Source organism: Anomalospiza imberbis, chromosome 14 (assembly GCF_031753505.1).
Source record: "Anomalospiza imberbis isolate Cuckoo-Finch-1a 21T00152 chromosome 14, ASM3175350v1, whole genome shotgun sequence".
Taxonomy (NCBI): Eukaryota; Metazoa; Chordata; class Aves; order Passeriformes; family Viduidae; genus Anomalospiza; species Anomalospiza imberbis.
This window is the reverse complement of record NC_089694.1, coordinates 1,934,247-1,949,181: the sequence shown is the minus strand read 5'-3', so window position 1 is coordinate 1,949,181 and position 14,935 is coordinate 1,934,247. Positions and strand designations below refer to the sequence as shown.

The 14,935-nt window shown below is 41.0% G+C and overlaps 1 long non-coding RNA gene across 2 annotated transcripts in view; it reads right to left on the bottom strand.

The window, feature by feature from the left end:
* The window catches only part of LOC137482305 (uncharacterized), a 92,555-nt gene extending 83,020 nt beyond the window's left edge, over nucleotides 1-9,535 (bottom strand). For both annotated transcript variants that reach the window (XR_011003994.1, XR_011003993.1), the window contains exon 1: nucleotides 9,462-9,535. This is a non-coding gene — a long non-coding RNA (uncharacterized lncRNA). The remainder of the gene's footprint in view (nucleotides 1-9,461) is intronic.
* Nucleotides 9,536-14,935: the final 5,400 nt, after the last annotated feature.

The window sequence follows — 14,935 nt, the reverse complement described above, 5'->3', positions numbered from 1 at the left end:
AACCTACTTCACAAACTCAGTCATGCAGTGAAATTCAGGGCTTGGACTAAAAATTCTGTAACAAAAATCCTGTAAAAATCCTGTAACAAAAGCAAAAGAAGAAGGGAAAAAATGCATCCTGAATTGTGATTCAGGGTGGATAATGTCACACATGGCAAGAACATCCTCCCTACAGAACTTCTAACCCTGTTCTATAATGAATTTCTAGAAACAGACTTCCAGGTCATTGACCCACCTGAAATTAAAACCTAGTTCTGAATTTGACATTTTCCACAGCAAATACTCAATTCTGACCTCAAACTCAGGAAGAGTTCTTAAACAGTCCTTTAACATGTCGAGAAAGGTGTAAAGCTGGAAGGCAAATTCACTGCTAGGTGTACTCAAAGACACAAAAAACCAACCCCTGGACACTTTGCCACCCTCGATAAAAATCCTGAGAATTTCCAGAGAATTGCACAGAGCCCCAGTCATTCGTCAGGCTGGATCACCATGAGCTGATTTGGGCTGACTTAAATATTCTTTATGAGGTGAAAACTCGGTGTAATCTGTTGATCAGCAGAGCAGAGCTCAAACAAGAAGTCCCAGGAGTGAACATCTGTGTCAGCACAGTGCTGTGGGGGCAGTCAGTGCTGCTCGTTCCTCTTGCTGCTTGCAGGAGCAGCTGTCCTGGATGCATTGCAATCATTAATGTCAGAAACAAAGGTTTTGCCTCTATCAGGTGTGTGAGAGCAGCTGCCAAGGTGCCACCAAGGTCCCCCAAAGCCACCCCTGCCATGCCCAGGACCCCCAGCACCACCCATGGACATGGCTGTGACTGTCTTCTCACACAAACAACCCAAAAACCTCCCAACCCACCTCCCACAGACCAGCCAACCAACACCAAGCCCCAGAGCCAATCCCACACCCCAGATCATCAGCTGTTCCCTTGGCAGTGCCACAGCCCTGGACACAGCTCTGGAATTGGGCAGTTCTGAAGCAGAATGGGTTTGGTGCCGCAGCAGCTCAGTGCCTGACGTGGGTGTTGATCCCAAAGTGGCACTGACAGAACTCCTGTGATATGAGACAGCACAGAAAACGCTGACAGAGAGCAAACAAGTGACAAAGACAAGTAGAAAGACCTAAAAATCCTAAAACACTTCGTTGTATCCTACTCGGGTTACTCATCCAAGCAAGCCAAGCCCACTGCAGAGCCATCCATGCAAGAAGTGACAATTCCCTGACATTTAACCAGAGATATTTATTCTGAGTGGTGTCACTGGCAACATTTCTGCTTGATTTGAAGCAGCATTTTGTCTCCTGAAGCACTGCAGCAATCACAAGATAAAACTGGAGAGTTAAACATCAGCTCAGGGTGGGCAAAGCTGAAGATTATAACTATTAGGCTCAGATCAGGATGTTTAAAGATAAACAGAGTTGTCTCCCATTGAAAATCATCTTAATAACAATTCAAAATATCTCTGAAGGTGGAATGAAACTAAAGAGTTTGCACACAACAAAAAAGGAGAGGGGAAAGGATTCCCTGTGCTTTGCAGATACAGACTTGTCCTGGCTACAGCTGTACAAGGGAGAGAGAAAATGTTTCACCATTGCTTCACCAATGGGATGAATTTTATGTGCTCGTTAATAAGATTGGATTCTGGCTGATCTATTCTCCTCATCTTCTCTCCTCCTTTGGAACACTTAAAATTCTGTATAAAACTCTGCTGGCTCGGCTGGAATATTGATGGAAACGTGTGTTTTCTTTTTTTTGTACGATCACTAACCTATTTTTCACTGCTCGCTAAAGTAGGCAACCCAGAAGTTTTGTTATGCAAATTCCAAAAACAATGTCACGCCACTGGTATGTCAAAATGGAATTCTCAGTAATAAATATGTTCAAGTCAGTAATAATCTCAAAGTCATTCTTCGAGATTATTCCACTAATCATATACAATACATTAGAGGTAAGTCTAATGTGCCATTAAACATTTGCAACAATAAAAAATTTCTTTCACTGAATACATTACCCTCTGTGAAGTATTTATTCAGAATGATCCAGTAAATTTCACCACTTTTTTTCCTACCACGTTCAAAAAGCTGATTATGGCCAGTGGGAACCAAGGTACAATAATATTTCCAGAATGCCTAAAGCACATCCACCCTTTTTTTGTTTCTCTTCCCAGTAATCACTGCTACTGTCAGTATTTGGTTTATTGGCTCACATGAGCCTGTTTTCATCTCCTAACTGCCATGCTAAGATTTATCTTGAGTCTTTCAAACCTTATACAGAGGTCAAAAGAAGACCCAAAATCTGACACGCAGCATTTTGTTAGCAAATTACCTCGCTGAAGGCACACTATGCAGTCTTGTCATTTTACTACTCCCTTGAAGCACATCCACCAACTTTTTTTTTTTAATTATTTGCCAGAGGCAGAACCATGGAGTTCTCCATTAATTGTACACCTCCACAGCTTTTTTCTGTACAATGTTAATGCCTGAATTCATACTAGCCTCCACATTTGTTATTAGAAGTTCCACAAATATATTGCCTTGGAATTATTACAACCTCAGGGATTTAGAAAATGTCACCAAAACATTCAGGTGCTTCTGCATGAGTTGAATTTTTCCAATAAGCACAATAAGAATATATTAAAAGAAAATTAGCAATGAGACTCAATCAAGAATATACATATCATAAACCATCACCATCCTACCTTTGTAAGGCTTCCTTAGAAATCAACAATATTCCACTCATGTTTTTTAAATAGAATTAATTTTCCCAGCACAAAGATTCATTGCATACTGTACTAGCAATGAATTTGCACTCTGTGATTCTCATTTTTAACTTCTCCTTGCTAACACATAGACAGAACTTCCAAAAATTTCTAGCAAAGTGTCATTTTGGGTCTCTTTGATGGTGTTGAGCAGTAACAGCTTCAGAAACCCCTTGGGGATATCAGCAAGTGTTTCATAAGTTGAGCAGCTGAGTTTTCACACCAGGCTGCATTTTTTGTCTTGTAATCTAAAAAGTCTACACCTGCACAGGATCATCAGTTTCTGCTTTCCACTGAGCTACCAGATGAAAATACTTGTTCCACAGCAAGCAGTAATGACACACGGCCCTTCCTGCAGTCTCCTCTGCAGAAGCAGAATGACAACTGGGATGCCTCAAACTGGTGCAAATCCTTGGCAGAAATCATAGCCAGTGCAGGAAGGACAAAAGAACAAAATCTCTGCCACAATCAATCTTCAAGGTTCAACACTTAAAGATTTATTTTTTTCATATATTTTTAAACGGATGAATGTCAGTTTGAAAAGCTGCATCAGCTGCTTTTCATACAGAAGCAAATAAAAAGCAGATTGGGAAAAGCAAATCCAGAATTGCTTCAGGACATATTCAGGAATGGAATTTCCATCTCTGTGAATGGAATTTCCATCTCCATGTTCCTGCTCTTATACTGCACAACTGATTAATTCCATCCCTGTACCAGAATATTTTCAAAATCAACTCTGGCCCAGACAGAGGAATTTGGACCAAATTTTATTTTTTACCTATGGCTTTTAGTCAGCAAAGAAATTGGACATTATAATACTTCATTAATATTTTGCTTGCCAATATTTGAGTTCAAGACCAGTCACAGAAATTGTGTATTTTTTAATATGCAGTGATTGGAAATTACTGTGAAACACCCATCCGGGAAGGAAATATAAGAATTTGCTTCCAGAACAGAGTTCTCCTCTTCCAGCTCAAGATTCTACCACAGGTTCTGCTCTAGAGGACTTTTCACTGGGATCTTAAAAGTTCCAAAGAGAAATGTTTTGGGTTTAGTCTGAACTTCAGCTTTAGGTATTAGTAAAGGACATTCAAGATCTTCAGTCAGCCAGACAAAGCGTGGTCCTAAATAAATTTAGGTGAGAAATCAGAAAGAGGTTTTTAGCCATTGGAAAGAGAAAGCTTTGTAATATCCTTGCAAGGGGAAGACAACAATTAAGCTACTTTTAATCAGCCCAACTGATTTATTTTCATCCAGACAGAGCTCTTATATACACAGCTGACTAATAGCTAGCTAGAAATGGAAAGACATTTTTCAGCCAATGTTTCCAAATTTTTCTACCCATTCATTTTGGAACAAAAGGATATGTGTGTATGTGCTCCATAAACAATTCATCAATTCAAAACAAATAAATGCAGTGTGTATATTTCAAGCGTGTGGTAATTTTGAAGTAATTTCTATCATTTTAATTTAAAAATATCTTCTTAGAGATATTTGTGATTAAGTATCAGCTGCAGTTACTTTGTGCAGAAGTGGAAAAAAACATCTGTTACTGAAAACCAGACCTTGAGCATGCTGACACAGTTGGAATCACAGTGAATGGGACACAGGAGAGAACTCCTAAATCCTGCCTAGGACAATAATGAAAGTTTCTTGAGCAGTCTCCAAAAGAGAAATGATTGCTCCAAACACCAACTTCATAGTTCTGTCCTTTGCTGCATTTAAAACTTCCTCATGTGAACTGCAAAATCTCCAGTGGGGACTCACACCTGTGTTCCTTTTGCTCTCAGACCTGGCCAGATGATAATTTAATGGTGCCATGAACCACGCGACTCTGTCAGCCATCACATTTTGACTATTTCTGGGTGGCCTCACAGCCTGTGGCTCCCACTGGCTGCAAAGTTTGTGTGAGAGGATGCAGAAATTCATCCAGGATATAAAAGGGACTTTGTCACAGATGGGGAAACTCCCCACCTTCTCACCTTCAATGCCTAACAGAAATCAGATATCATTAGGTCATCCTTCAATTCAACTACTAGATTGCATGTTCTATATTTCTAATACTTTTTCTTCAATAATCATAGGAGAGGAGCAAAAACCCACGGCATCTTGAGATATGTATATGTGACTGCTTAAAAATCACTCTAGAACAGATGAGAAATAAACTGTTCCCAAATTCTGAATGTTTCACAAGTTGTGATTCCTCACCATCACCCCAAAAAAGTTCACCAGGAAGAAGTCAACATGTTCCATTTACAAAATGCAAAAACATTCATTAAAAAAAATGAAAATAAACAAAAACCAAACAGAAAACTCAACCAAAGACCCAATGTTTTGAAACAACATTCAAACAAATGGCAAACAAAGTTTCTCAGTGAAATCGAATTTATCAGATAGTCCATTTTTAAATATTTCAGATTTGTAGTTTTTTTAAAGCATATTACAAAAACCCCTCAATATAAATCAAGTACAGAATCAAAGGTCATTTGAGAATGAAATTATTTTATTACAAAGCCTTTTAAGGTAAGAGTTGAAGAATACCTTGAAAGCACAAAAAACTTCAGCCTGTGAATAAGTCCCATATCTGAGAAGTTGTAAAATAATTCAGCAGGACTAGACCTCACTTTTTTTTTTTTTTTTTCATGAAAGATGCTTATTTAATGAAATGCACACAACACAAAATACTTCTTTCCCTTCACTCACAATTTCCATTCAAATGTGTCTCACAGGATTTGATCACAGAAGTCTTGGTGATGCCCTCTGAAGGCAGGAGAGGACTGATGGCACAGGGTCTGGTTTCACAATAAATCTGAATCAATTGAACAGTGGCAAGCCCATTTTACAGACACTGTTCCCATTACCATAAGATGTGAAGTGTAATTGAATATGTAAAGTGTGGGAGCATTTTAAAGCTGATCTATTCTGCTGTTCCCAAACCACAGGATACGGCAGCCCCCAGGCTGAGCTTAAACAATGGCTGGAAGCAGCAGCCAGCACAAGCTCTTCATCATTCCTGACTCTAAGAGGTATTCCTGGACTTAAGTCAACAGTTATTTTATTCAGGTTATACATTTACTCCAGGCAACTTTTTATTTTTAATTTCCTAAAATTAAAAATTCACTGGCCCTTTTCAGTGTAATCAACTAGACACACTAGAGATCCAGTTAAAAAATGAAATAAATAAATAAAGCAGAATTTATTTCTAATTGGCCTCCTCTTTCCTGCCTCGGGACGGCCCTGGAGGTCACCCGTGGCACGGAGAGCTCCGAAATTGCTGCTGAGCGAGAGCTGCAGAGCGCAGGCAGCGCTGCTGCCCTCCTGCCGAGAAAAGCCGGGCAGCTCCAGAGCAGCCACAGGCCCAGTGCCCCTTCCCTCACCTGGCGAGGAGCACAAAGCAGCTGTTCGTGCGAACTGGGCTGGATTGGCTCTCCGGGCTACCCGAGAGAGAACAGGAACAGAGCGCCACGGCAAAGCTGGGCGCTTCGGATGCCGCCGAGCTGCCGCGCTAGAGGGCACGATTTAGCCAAAAATGCGCTCCGGTGAGAGACGGCTGGGGGGATGGATGGAGGAGCACAAAAAGCTCTTCTCTCAGAATGCAACGAAAATGGCTAGTAAAGTGTTAAAACCCGTTTTATCAGAATTCTCCTTTTCATCACGCCTAAAACAAGATTACAACCGGGGTTTTTTTTGGAGAGGTGTCCCTCTCTGTCCTCAGCACCCTGAACTCAAGAGGCTGGATGAGGGAAGATGTTTGCTAAAGTAAGGTTTAATGAAGGTGTGGCTCAGAAAAACCTCCCCAAGAGCCCTGTGCACACAAGTGTTCAGGGAAAAGAACAGACTGGTCAGAAAGAATGCCTTGGGAAAGCCAGGATAATTTTTTGGGGGTTTGCATTGCATTTGCAAGCTGCAGTGTGTAGCTTCCATCATGACACTTCACAGCCAGCAGCCTAACAGGCACCACTCACTTCTCAATCAAAAGGAGCCTCAAAGGTGTCTAAAACCAGAAGGATATTTAAATACAGCCTTTCTTGCCTTCCTCCTGGAAATGAAACCACCAGAACCTGGAGGAACACAGCACCTTCCCTGGAGCCAACGCCGCACAAGAGCAAACCCTGCAGTAATCCCTGCAACTCCCTCACCTTATTTAGCCCCACTCCAGTCGATTTGCAATCCAGAATCAAGCACACAACCCAGTGATTTGATGGCTCATCCCTTCAAAGTGCTATAACTGCTACAGCAACATCACCAATATCAGCAACATCTCTGCTGCAAGCCCTGTGATGGGCACATCAACAGCAGAGACTGAACTGCTCCACAGGACCCAGCTTATCTCAAAGGGATATTGGTGCTTTTAAAGCATTTCTGGTTTTCAGTAGGCAGAGATTAACAACAGCCAGGAAAATGCTGCAGTTGGTGCAAATGGAATTCAGCAATGCTCAGTGTTAGGGATGGTACCAGGAGAGGAGAGCATATTTTCTCTATAAAGCAGTTTAACCTCTGACTCCCCAGCTTTAAGGCAATTGTGTTGCCTAATCAGCCACTGCATCTCTGGGTCATCTTCCAGCAGCTGCTGAAATCATTAGTCAGGGAATTGGTGAGGAAGCTGTGGAAACTCACAGTAACAGCAGGGAATAAAAGTCTTTAATGGTGATAACTCGCATTGGAAATGACAATTTATGGCTTTTTGCAGCATGTACCATAATTTATGGCACGTTGCACGCTGATGTAGATGTCTAATGAGAGTCGTAGGAAGCCATAAATCATCAGTGTTTCCAACTTCCCATTAAAACCTCATTTATTACTCTGTTCCGAAGTAAATCTGACAATAACCACACCCTTGACTTGCTTTATTAAAAGCAAGATAAAACATAGAAAAAGCAAGTCTAACTGTGGCCTCATGCAGGATTAATACCAAAATCACTCTCCAACAAATACAACGGAATAAAAAACCAGATGGAACTTTGCTAAGAAATGCATTGACTTGCCTGATCTTATTTATTTTATTAACAACTGGGGGAACACACAAAGAAACATTTTACCACGTTTATCCTCTGAAATGTAACATCTCATTTAAAGAGGCAATATAAAAGGGAAAAACAAGACAGGAAGCCTGTCTCCAGAGCAGCACAATTCTCCCCACGGGTGACTATCTCCAAACTTAATCTGCTTTTACAGGGTAGTGGAGTTGTAGGATTCATAAAGGTTCAATTCACAGCTGAAAACCCAATCTTAAATAAGTACACGTTACCCTGGAAAAGGTCTTAACATTGAGATGAGAAAGAAAAAGTAATAGAGAGCATTCTGAGGAAATAAAACGTTGAGCATTAAAAATAAAAATTAAAGAAAATAAAACTAGGACAAGTATGCTATATCTGAGTATTGTTTTAGGGTTTGCTTGGGCTTTTTGCTTTGAGCATTATTTTCTAAGTCTCTGGTATGTATTTGTCTATTTCAGTCCAAAACCAAGTGAAATTTCCTGTTGCAGATGAGATGTTGTAAGTTCCACCGGGTGTTTTTTTAAGGAATATTCTTTCAATAGAAATTCTCAAAGAAAGGACAACTTCGGGTCAAACTCTCAGAACTGTTAACAACCTGCAGATCGGTCTAACTGGATAACAACACATGGATATTTATAATTTCTTTTTGATCACAGTTCTGATGGCTCATACATACAAAAAGGTATTTATCCATAAACTCAGGTGCAACTAAAACCATTGAGATTATGCCAGCCATAAAACAATTACATCTGGTTTAGGTTTTAGTCTTAAATATGTAATTAAGCAGCACAACAGCTCCACAAAAGCAGAGCTGGGTTTCAAAAGGGTTCATTTTATTTGTGGCGGTCTTGAGAAACAGGACTCCCTGCAGAAGTCACCCATCTGCCCATGGGATGAAAGTTTGCAGCGCCAAAAGGCTAACTCTGTAGAACTGGAAACACAGCCCACGTATTTTCTGTTAAGATCATCCCAAGAGAGGAAACTAAACTGCCAGCTTTCTGTTGCTGTAATTACATCAAACCCACATCCCAGATAGACAAATACAACAAGAGCCCTGAAGCAATTTGGGTTGGAAAGACCCTGCTGAGTTCATCTGGTCCCATCCCAACCTCAGAGCAGAGACGGTTTCCAAAAGGATCACCTATATGCTCTTTATACTTCCCAGACCTTCTTCTAAAGTAGAGACAGGATAACAAAACCCATTAGCCATAAAATAAACCCTGTGCTGGAACACTTTATATGACAAAAGACTACAATATTTCTATCTTCTCTCAAAGCTCTAACAGAAACGGGCAATTCATGGAGACAGAATGAAAAGCACCCTGCCAGAGACAGATAGATTTTGATTTGTCCAAACCAGAGCCCCCAGATCTGCATTATGCTAACAAGCTTCAGGTTATCCCCTGACTGCAGGAACAAGCAACTCAGCAGTTTCCTGATGTTTCTTTTGTTGGGAAATTTTTAGTGCACCTCCTGAGGCAAATTAAACATGCTTGTGTTGGAACATGGAAAAAAGGAAAAGCAAATAAATGAAAGAGCAACACCTTGGGTGGTGCCCTGTGGCCACAAGTCCTACAAGGAGGCATCACGAGCAGGTTCCTTCACACCCTGGCAGCAAAATCCCTCCTGTGAGCAGCACATGAATCCATTCTGCTGCCCAAGGGAACTCCATGATAGCCACAAGGCAATGCTGGGGCTGTTCCTTACTCACCACCCAGGCAGCTCCACTCACTCCCAAGCTGTTCCAGCTCTGGCATTCCTGCTTCCAGACAGATGACTCCCCTCCACATCCAACCCCCCACACCAACTCCTCTCTTGATCACAAATCTGAGCAGCTGCAAATCAAATTTCCCCTCCAATTTTCCCCAGGACCAATGAAACCCCAGCACATTGAAAACTGGCAGCAGCCACAGCCCAGGTTTTATCCAGGTGAAAGGACTTGTCTTGAAATTCAGCTCACAGTGATTTCTTTCAAAAACACAGCAATTATCTCACATTTTCTACTGCTAGCAAGATCTGGAAGCACGAATTGCCAGTTTGGAGGGGAAGGGGTCAGAAATGGTTGGAGCTACAAGCAGAACACAGTGCTCCACCTAGAGCACACTCTCAGCAGAGAAAGCCTCAGAAATCTTGCACATCTCCAGAGCACACCACTCAAGCCCTCGAGCACTTCAGCCTGCTCAGCCACGATAAAGCTTCGAGCTTCTGCTGGCACCTTCCAAACAATTATCTCACAAAAATCCCATTCCACGTGAGGCCACAGACAGGACTGATCCCACGCTCTGAAAAGCCTCTCAAGTTCTCCTTACGCAGCTGCCACTACAACGCTGCACCAAGAGGCAGAAGCAGCAGCTGTTAAGTTGCAATCCTTCCCAGCATTTTCAATGCTTTAATGATTTTATGGGGGGATTTTATCTACCAAAGGTTCAGTCTCTGCCCCTTCAAAGTACAAAAGAGCAGTAGCTGCTCTCTGTGAGAGATGTTTAATTACCATCAAGGCTCTTGGATGGGAGGAGAAAGCAAAAGCAGGAACAACCAGCCCTCCAGCAAAGAAATTGAAAATTAATATATTTTTATTGTATCAGACAATCCCTGCCTGGAGCAACACTTGAACGTTATGGAGAAACTTGAGGAAATTACCAATAACCCATCTAAGATCAGCTCTTTAGGCCTGAAACAGAACTCCCAATAAGAAGTTCAGAGTCCAATTAATTAGACCAAAGTAATCTAATAATAAAATATTGGGAGAGCAAAGAAATCTGAAGTGTCACTTATTTGCTCTTTACTCTTCCTCTACTAATAGTGGTGAGTTTTCCACATGCACGGAGTTTCTTCCATATCCTACGTTTTAGCCATTAAAATTAGAGGTTGCATTGGTAAATGTGCCCTTTTAAAAGTATTAACCACATTAGGGAGAGGTGCAATTTACTGCAAGGCAGAACTTGTGGCCAAAGTCCCTATTTTCTAATAAGGTTGGGAGATTTACACCTAGTGAGAGTAAACTAATGAGCAATTCAGATAGTCCTTTAACTCATCCAGCTTTAACTCCTTCAGTAACTCCATGTGCAAGTCCTCAAAATGGTCAAATGCAAAAGACAAAGAGGAAAATTTCCACTTGGACTTCTCAGTTCCTCCAAGTATTTAGAGTGTTGGATCTGAGAGAAAAAAAGCTGGAGAAATATTTGTGACTTGAACTTAAAACCAGCATTTTAGACACTAGGAATGAGTCAGCACTCAGTAGGAATATTTTAGGGTGCCAGACCAATCTCAAGATCTCTGTGCATTTATTTTCACATTTGTAATCTAAGGCCTGAGACAATGGATCCTTTTGGTGATGTATGAGCTGTGTGAGAGGGAATGAATGGAAATCCAAGAAGCAACAAGTATGCACTGCCTGCAACACCCAAATCTATCAGCAGAAAAGAGAAAGTGGTGATGAAAACAAGCAGAATTTTTAAAATTACAATTATATTTTCCCAAAGGGAATAAGAAAAAAAATTAAAAAAAAGAAAAAAGTCAACTCACTCTCGATTAATTTAAAACCTCACTCCCTTGGAAATTACTAGTTCTAAAGGCAAAAAATAAAGTCATTGATGAAAATTTGGCTTATGCAAAAGTCATTAAAATTAATGAGAATATTTGATATTTATTTTTTAAAAAAGTAAGTATATTTTTTCTGCATAAGAAAAATCTCAGGTTTCCTGGGAACAGGGTTAAGAAATAAACTATCAGGTATTGGAAGTCTCTGAATCAAATTCCAGCTTCAAATCCTCACTGAATTTTCCCCAGCTCTTTTTATGAGTTACCTATTTACATTGTATAATAAAAGTTGTTTTTCAGCACAGTAAACTTTATTTACCCTCTTCTTTCTGTCGAAGAAAATATACTTCAGCCTCACGCTGCAGCACACAGTTTCCAGCATAAAGGATGTAGAAGCTAGAAATTGATTTTCACTTTTCTGTGACCAGTGGACATTTCAAGTGGCAGGTGCCCTGCACCCTGCAATATTCAGAATTCTGTCTGCAGGAGCTGCTGAGGCTGTGCTGGGCACACTGCTCACAGGGGACCCAAAGGCCATGCACATTCACACACACGTGCAGCTTTTGGACTGAAACTTTTCCCTTTTTAGACTAGATCTAAAAAATATGAATGAATGAATGAATGAATGACTGCTTGAATTCACTGAAATTGAAAACTGAAATTGAAATTTCAAATGCATTGAATTTGAAAGTTTGAATGTTTGAATGAAAATGTTCGTGTGTTGGTCTAACTGACCAACAGGTGTTTAATTAAATTGTAGCTGGTTCTTCCCATTTGAAAATTGAAATTGAAATTTCAAGTTCATTGAATTTGAAAGTTTGAATGTTTGAATGAAGACGTTCATGTGTTGGTCTAACTGGTGTTTAATTAAATTTATTTAAAAGTACCTGGTTCTTCCCATCCACTGGCACTGTTGGTGGGGGAGGCACAGACAGGGATGCTGTTCCATCTCAGTTTTTCACTCAGAATTTGATCCAAGGCTCCTCTGTCCAAACAAAACCCCCACCACTACTGCACACACCCCTTTATCCTGCCAAAACTCCCCCAGAAATTCAGTCAGCAGTGCAGGGAGCTTTTGGCTTTTCTGGGCCTTCCTTCAAAAGGGTAAATCCATGCAGAGGAAGAGCTGGTAATAGTCAGCACTTCCCTGACTGGGCAATTCCTGAGTAGAACCTGGCACATCAACACACCCCAAACACCAAACACCAAGGAAAAACCTCTCTGGGGAGATCACTGTTACAGGCTCCGTGCCATTGACACAAACCATTTGTGCTGGTTAATCCCTGCAGGCAGCAAGGTCAGGGCACTGAAATCCAGGAATGGGAGCTGTGGTGGCAGGAACGTGCACCAGGAGCATTCCCCGTGTCACACCAGAGGATTCCAGCAAGGCAGGAGCTGGCATTATTCATTGGTGAGAGCAATTACACACCCTGCTTATCAACTGATATTGAAGCTCTGATAAAATAAAAGGGAATGAACTGATAAAAGGGACTGATGTGCAGTGTTTAAGTGGGGATCTGCAGTTACATCCCTTGGGTTCTGCACCTGATCCTGACCCTAACCCAGCTTCCAGTGACTCCAGGTCCCCTCCTCACACACTTACAAAGTGACAGTTTGACTTGATCAGCCTGCTAGTGTAAAACAAGGAGGGAAAAGAGAGCAGTTGCTCTTTGGGGAAAGTCTCTGGGAGCCTCAACAAGCCCATGGCCTGTACTTCACAGTAGGGTAGTGCTGTGCAGGAAAAGAATTAACAGAAATGAAATTTCCATATACGATTAGACTGGTGGGCTGGCATGTGGGTTGAAGTTTTGGTTTTTTTTTTTTTTTTGTCCTAACAAGTTCTCAAAGTCTGAATTAGGCATGCTGTTCTACACAGTTATTTTCATGCACCTTTCATGATCTTGACTAATGATTATCAAATGTAAAAACTGCAAGGGACAGAGAATTCTGCTCTGAAACATTGCCATTTCTTTCCCAGCTAGCCAGCAGAGATGAAATATACTCACAACATCTAATGCAAAGGCACTTTTCAACTCTTTTTGAAGGTTGACTGACATTTGCCTATCCTATGTAAAATTCCTACAGCCCACAAGGCAGTACCCAAAATCCAGGCCATGACTAAATCTGTTTCAGGAGGAAACTGTTCCACACAAAGCTGAATGCACAGGGAAACACACCCTTGAGCTACAGCTGCTGTTCAAGTCTTGTCACCTTATCAGGTAAATGAACCCAGAGAAAAAGCATTATAATATAATTTGGCTGTAACCCAACAAGAGGCCAGATATTGTCTTGTTTCTCAGCAGACTTCATGGAAAGCAGCTTTGGTGCTCTGAAGAGCTCTGATAGCTTTCAGCTCTCAGCCTGTCAGCCAAAATATGCTGGCCCCACCAAAAAAATACCTGTTGGTCTTGCTGAGCACAGCAGCTACTTGGATTTGGGCTTTGTTAAAAACAAAAGCAGCAAATTGCTCTGAAAGAATTAATTTTGTTACCAAAAAAAAAAAAAAAGAAAAAAAAAAAAAAAAAAAAAAGAAAAAAAAAAGAGGAATGTTTTGTATCATGATCAGGGCTTACCCTGATTTCCTTATTCTGCCCCTGTAGGCTGCAGGGTGACACAGCACAGGTGTAATGCACCTCTAAGTTACCAGAGTGAAATCAACAGCACAAAAACGTCAGCCAGGTTCTTACAGGTCAGAAATAGAGGAAATAGCAAAGGTCAGTGAGGTTTGTAATACAGGACAGCATCCAAACACACTGATTGCATGTCTTAGGTGTTATTTTTGTTACCAAACATACTCAACTTCTCACAGGAAAGAAGTTATATTTATGATTCCAATCAGAAAGAATCTGCCAGCCAAACTCAGCAATTAATTTTTTTTTTCCTCCTTGGTGAATATTTACATCCCAGCACTTTACCTTGTCCTCTTTATTACCCTGCTGCTCACTCAAAGTCAATGGTTTATTTCTTGCTGCTTGCAATGCTCCATTTCAAAGGGGTGTGAGAATGAAAACCCAGCCCCTCTCCAGAGTGAGAGCAGATCTGTAGTTAAGAGCACCCTCCAACAGATGGAGAGGAGTTTGAGGCAGGGCTGCATCTTCACCAGGCAGCCCAGAGGAATCATCACTTGTGAGCATCCTCATGGAGAGAGAGGATCCTGCTGGGGAGCACAGAGCAGAAATAATCATCAGCACTCCTCAGCAGCAACAGGGACGTGGCTTAATGGGGCTTGGAGAGTCAGAGGAGCGTGCTGGGCATGCTTTGGCCACCAGGAAAAGAATAAGCAGCATTTAACTGAGCTCATAAAATTCGCTCTGAGCTAGGACTTTTCTGGTCCAGGGAAAAGAGGATGGAAAGCAGACAGATTTAATAATATTAATAAATGTTTGTCTTCCCGTTCTTTGTACACTATGTAATATATTTATTTATCTTTATACACTGTGACACGGATTTCAATAACTGGGAAATCTGCCTTCAGATCTTGCAGTAAGAAGGATATAACAGAACTAAGTCTAAAAAGGTTTTTCAGAGTTAATGAGTATATTCGAGAGGGCCACAGATATAATTCACCTTGATATAACCAAGGCTTCTCTGCTGTTAAAAATATAACTCTAAAACCAAAGAATATGCATTGATAATGACAAAAAC